This window comes from Vulpes vulpes, chromosome 2 (genome assembly GCF_048418805.1).
Source record: "Vulpes vulpes isolate BD-2025 chromosome 2, VulVul3, whole genome shotgun sequence".
Classification (NCBI taxonomy): domain Eukaryota; kingdom Metazoa; phylum Chordata; class Mammalia; order Carnivora; family Canidae; genus Vulpes; species Vulpes vulpes.
In genome coordinates this window covers 20,464,614-20,471,002 of record NC_132781.1, presented here as the reverse complement: position 1 = coordinate 20,471,002, position 6,389 = coordinate 20,464,614, and positions in this window count along the sequence as shown.

Sequence of the window (6,389 nt, the reverse complement as noted above, 5' to 3'; positions counted from 1 at the left end):
GGGGCGCGCGCGCCGCTCGCGCACCGCGGCCCGAGCGCGCCCCGCGCCAGCGCGCGCCGCTTCCTGGTTCCGCCCGGCGCGCGCTCGTGAGCCCCGTGGCCCCTCGCACCCGGGCCGCGGCCGCCGGGGAGGGACCCGGAACCCCCGGCGCGCCGGCGTGCAGGAGGGGCGGGCGCCGCGCGCAGCCCCTTGTCGCCGCTGCGAGAGGCGTCCCCTCCCGGGCCCCGAGCCGGGCCCCACTGGGCCGCCAGCGCATGCCGCTTTGTTTGGGTCGCTCGACCCCCGCGAGCCGCGCTCGCGGCCGACTCTTGGGGTCGCGTCGACTGGCCCCCCTCCGCGGCCCGCCACCCGCCCTTCCCCCGGGCCGAGGCCCGCGTTCCGGGGCCTGTCCCTCCCAGGCCCAGGTCAGAAGTCCACCGCTGCCCCATCAATAATTATCCCGGGTTTGCTCCCTGGAGGGCGTTTCAGCCAGGGCTGCCTGCTTACCACCCGGGCGGAAAGCCTGAATGGGCACAGCGGGAGTTTACACTCGCCCAGGCCAACTGGATGCGTCCACTGTTCAGAGTGAATGGGGGGGGGGGGGGGGGGGCGTCTGACACCATTTCCCTCCCTGGGACTTTGCTAGCTCCCACCAGTCAGAGCTGCGGGGAGGGGAGGACTGCTCTATCAAGAAGGGGAAGAATAAACACGATCGCCTCTGTAAGATCCAGAGGAAAGGGGTCTCTGAGAGCCTCTTCCGTGTAATGGGGAGGGGGTGTGGTGTCTGGGAGCCTGAGTCACCCACTCTCCTCTCTTCTGGCTATATCTCTGGAGCTGGCCAACCGTTTCCTTGGCAACCCTCCAAGGGCCAGCACCAAAGCAAGACGTGTCAGATCTCCAGAAACCTAGCTGCAGGGGCAGAAGGAGGACCCCACACAGAGACACCGAGCTTTCCTTCCTCACAGTCTGAAAAATCTTCCTGTCAAGAGATGATCTAGATCTGCAAGGCCCCAACTTCTCCCATAAACCTCCTTTGGCAGCTCTTCCCAGCAGCCTTCCCTTTACCTCCAGAATGGCACCAACCACAAAGATCTTTGTGTCTGTAGCTGATCACAAAGTCCTCCCTCCCCCCCACCCCCACCTAGGCAACTGCTTCTATCCCACACTTTGGGCCAACACCTGGCACAGTGCTTTGCCCAGAGTAGGTGCGGGGCACTTGGAGGTTAGAGCAGGACAGGCTGGAGCAGGAAGCTGGACGGAAACACCAGCTCTGAGCTCTCTGGCACCCCTCTGACGGTCACTGTGCAAGATGTTTTGGCACTTGAGTATACCATATTTCTCCTTCTTGTAAGTTTCCCCATCTGCACACATGCTGTTCCCTCTGCCTGGAATGTGGTCCTGCCCTCTAGATGTCTGCCCTCTGTCTAGGCAGTGAGAACTTCCCTCTCCCTGTCTCCCATCACATGATGTTCATGCCTTGATGGTGGCACCTCTTGTGTTGAAGGACAATGTCTTGTTTATGTATCTCTCTACCCCTGACAGCACACAATATCCCATTTACCTTTAAGTCCATCCCATGCCCAGCCCAGAGCAGACACCCAATAAATATTTGAGGAACAAACCCTATACTCTAAGAATAGAAATGGAAATCAGGAGGACTGTGTAGTAATTAAGAGCAAAGAATCTAAAACCAGACTTGCTGTCAACTGCTTGAGCAAGTTTTTGGCCTAGATTTCCTCATTGTCATGTGGTGATGGTCATAGGACCTACCTTGTAGCATTGTTGTGGAATTAAGTGAGATAATACATGTATAGGGCTTTGAAAGACTTAGGCACTACTGAGCTATTAACAGCAAAGATGTGCATCCCTCTTCCTAGGACTAGTGAGGTCTAGAATTCTGTCCAGCTGCCTTGGCTGCTGCTGAGTGACGGCTACAGGGTGCTAGTTAGAATGTCCTGGAGGGTGCGGTAGGTACACCTCTTTATTCTTGTGTCTCACAGCACATGTCTGACTGACCACTATGAATCAAGCTAGATCTGGCTGGCTGTGTGCACAGACACGAAAGACGGAATGTTCTGGGTGACTACCTCAGCAAAACAAGAATGTTGTCAACCTAAGACAGGAAGGAAGGTCTAACACCTACCTCTCCCTACTTGCCAATTCAGATAAGGTGAGACCCTCTTCTCTTGGGCCTCAGGGATGTAGTTCCCTAGATGGAGGGGACACGGAACTGGGACATAACACAGAAGGAATCCGAGAAAGAAACTGAATGGGAAGCTACGATCCAGAAAGCCCTACAGAGAGCCCACATAGAAATTTCCCGGACACATACCTACAGACGCACTGACACCCACTGAAGAGAGAGTTGGTCATCTCTTAGCTGACCCTGTTCTGACCCAGGAGAGAAAAAGGCTTGAGGAGAGCCTGGAATTCTGGTGGGCAGCCGTTGTGCATACATACAACCTACTCTCACCCAGGGACTGACTCCAGTCTCTTTCCCCTGCTCTCAAGAACACACATTTGGCTGCCATGGAGAAGAGAGAACAGCTCCCTGCTTCACAACTCCCTCAGCCCTGCCCAGCCACAGGGAGAACATGAGACCATTTTCTGGAAACATCATTGAAACCACAACCACAATCCCCTCTAGTCAGAGACTTATGCTCATGTGGCTTCCCTCTCCAGAATGCTCTGAACCCTGGGAATCAGGCTATTCTTGGGGACAGAAGCCAAGGAAGGACCCTGGCACGAAATTATCTTCTTTCATAGGGGAATGATTCCTCCTTATTAAGTCAATACAGGCATTGGACACTCAACAGACAGCAAGGCAGATCTCCAGATCTCTAGGGCCTTAGAATGGAGATTTGTCACAGCCGGTGGTTCAGGAAAGGCTTTGTCAATGCCAGGGCTTACCTCTGCCAGAGCGTGGGTGGTGAAAAGAGCTGAGTTTTTCAATTAGATCTGGTTCCAAATCCCAATTCTGCCAACTTACCAGCTGTGTTACCTTACTTCACTTCTCTCAGGGCCTCAGTTTCCCCTTATGTGTGAGTCATGGGAAGTAAAATATAGGTTTATAAATACATAGAATCTTTCTGGGCTGCACACAAGACCCGAGTAATTGTGGTTGCTTCTGCAAAAGGGATCTGGGGGACAGGAAAGGTGGAAAATTAATTCTTCACCATTTTGAATCTTATGAGGTTTTTTTTTTTAAGATTTTAATTATTGATTTGAGAGAAAGCATGCAAGCATGCTTGGGTGGGGGTGTATAGGCCTCTCACTGATCAGGGAGCCTGATGCGCAGCTCAATCCCAGGACCCTGGGATCATGACCTGAACCAAAGGCAGCCGCTTAACCGACTGAGCCATCCAGGCACCCTGGAATCTTCTGAGTTTTTGCCATGTGCTGTACTACCTATTAAAACATTAGGAAAAAAATAAATAAATAAAACATTAGGAAAGGACACCTGGCTGGCTCAGTCGGAAGAGCATGTGACCCCTTGACCTTGGGGTCACAAGTTCGAGCCCCATGTTGGGTGTAGAGATTACATATTTATTAATGATAATAAAACATTAGGGGCACCTGGGTGATCTCAGGGTCCTAGAATCAAGTCCTGCATCGACTCCCCGCAGGGGCCTGTTTCTCCCTCTGTCTGTGTCTCTGCCTCTTTCTCTCTGTGTTTTTCATGAATAAATAAATAAAATCTTTTAAAAAAATAAAACAGAAACAAACTTTTTTTAAAAAGAAAAAATGGAGAGACCATATTTGTGAAAGTAGCCAAGCATCATGCCTGGCTTACAGAAGGCACTTAATAAATGTGTATTTACTCTTTCTTTCCCTCAGCCCAACCCCAGGCAGCTTGCTGGGCTGGGAGTAGGTGGCATGGCGGTGAGGTGAGGGTGGGGAGATGAGATGTGAAGGATGGATGTGCAGGTCCTTGCAGGACTCACAGGGGAATTCTCACACACTGTCTGTCTTGCTCTTGTGTGCCTCACTTACTTGGGCTCCCTTCCAGCCAGAACTAAAGGAATGGCTCTCTGGAAAGCCAAAGGGGCCTCCACCTGCCTCCTGGGACAGTGTCACAGTGCCCTCTCCACTCAGAGCCCTAGGGCAATGTGGTGGTATCCAGGGAGGACAAAATTGACACAGAGGGAAGGAGCAGAGCGTCACCTCAGGCAGTATCTTCCTGGCTTGGAGAATGGGATTAAGAATTCGAAAGTCAGCCCAGCTTCAGGCAATGATGAGGCTGCTGCTGCTGCCATGGCAGGAAAGCAGGTCAGTAGCACTAGAGCAGGCAAAGGCCAGGGTGGCAGAGAGAGCCTTCTGGGTGCTGTGGGTCAGGATGTGTGAAAGGGAAACAGAGGTCTGTATCAGTGCAAGGGACCCCCTGAAGTGTTGGAACATGGGGAATCCCTCTCCTTTTTGAGGGACCTTCATTAAACCAAAAAAAAAAAAAAAAAAGGCCAACAAGTATCTATGAAGCCTCTATCATGAACCAAGCAGTGGAACATAGCCTTTCAGCAACTAGTGAAGAGCCAGAAGAAGTGGCCTCAGTACAGGATTGAGAGCTACAGGGAGGCCCAGGAGAAAATGCCTAGCTCTACTGGCCAGGGTCCCTGAACATCTATCATATGCTAGTCACTGTGACTGACTCTTCAGAGCAATCCTAGGAGATGGGTTTCACTGTTTTCCTTTTACGAAGGAGGTAGCTCAGCCCAGAAAGGCAAACTCAGCTGCCCAAAGTCACACAGCAGAGCCAGGCTTTGTACCAGGTCCTTAGGACTCCAAAGCCTTTATATTTTTCTCTACATCACACTGACCGCATGAAAGATGAGCAGGATGTTACCAGGTGGCCAAGGGAGGAATGGTATTGCAGAGAGGTGGAATGAAGGGGGCAAAAGCTTGGAGTGAGAGAAGCCAGGGCACTGGGGAGACTGCATGGCTGAAGAAAGAGTAAAGGGAAGGCCCAGGAGTAGGGTGGATCCCAGTAGCCAATGAAGAGCAGGCCAGTAGCCAGTGGGGAGGGAATGGAGCATTGGCCTCATCTTCATTTTGGCTTTACATCTACCACTTGCTGTGCTGGGGAGCCACCTTCGGAGGCTGGGAGCAGGGGAACGGCAGCTTGTGGGCAGTTGTGGGTGGGTTTGTAACATAATGACCCAGGGAACAATGAAAAACAGACAGGGAGAAAGGAACCCCCTCTAGTCATAACAAAAGAGAATGGCCAAGCCGTGGGGGTGGCAAGCAAGGAGAGGCACGGTCTTCTCCCACACATCCCACTGAAGGCTTGAGGTCGGGTTCTTGGCTGGCTGAGGCACAAAAGATTTCTTGTTGGTCTGGAAGGAGAAGAAATGAGTGAGTAGAGGGACCTGGTAGTCTTCGTGGGAGAGGATGAGAGCCAGACTCGAGGCAGGGCTGCTTAGGACAGTTGGCAGTCCCACTTGGGGGCCACCTGTCCTCTCTCCACCCCGCAGGCAGCAGGATCTAACCCCTGCCCTGAAAAGGAAGAGCAAAGGATGAGCTCCTCCCTGTTCTCCTAACTGGGGGGAAATGTGTGCTGAGCACAGACATTCTCCCTCTCACCTCCTCATCCCATAGGTGGCTCTCCCTGGGCAGGTGGATAGGGCAGCTGGACAAAGGAAGAGAGGCAGGTGTTCCCTCCCACCCCCCCGCATGGGTCCTGAACCCCTCCCGCCCCTATTCCCAGAAACAGGAGATAGTCACTGTGCCTCAGGCAGGATGGCCTTGTGTTCTCTTGGTAACTTCACTGTAAACTGACTTCCCTGAAGAGTGGTGGAGGACAAGGGACAGAGGCAGGAAGGGCAGACAGGCTTCACCCAGGACCCAGCAGCTTCCTCCCCTCCCCCCAATTCACGCAGAATTACTGACTGCACACACACCTCTTCCGTAAGTCCTGCTGCCCGTAAGAAGAATGAAGGACATTCTTCAGGGACTAGAATGGGGCAGTGTTCCTACAGGTAGGTACCAGGATAGGGAGGGAGTCTGGGGAGAGAAAGGGACAGTGATCCTGGGGGTGCAGGATAGGCTGAATGTGGGCCTATGGCTCCCCTTCCAAGAGTTTAGAGAGGAGGTCGACAATCCAGCAGAGGCAAGGTGGGGGAAAGCAGAATGGATAAGCCCAAGGGCTTCAATTCTCTCTCTGCGGCACAGAGATACTTCCTGGAATGCCTCCAGCTTTCTTGGGAAGGCTCTTCACCCCCTCCCCGCCTCCCCTCTGCCCTCTGGCTCCCAAACGACAAGGACAGGGAACTCTCCTTGAAGAAGGGACTTGGAGCAGAGGAAACAAAGACATCTCTATACCACCTCCCTCTGCCAGCCCTTCCCACCCCCCAGGGACGGTTAGGTCAAGGTGACCTCAATCTGTTCTTTCCAGGGAAGGGGCATGAGCACAGCCT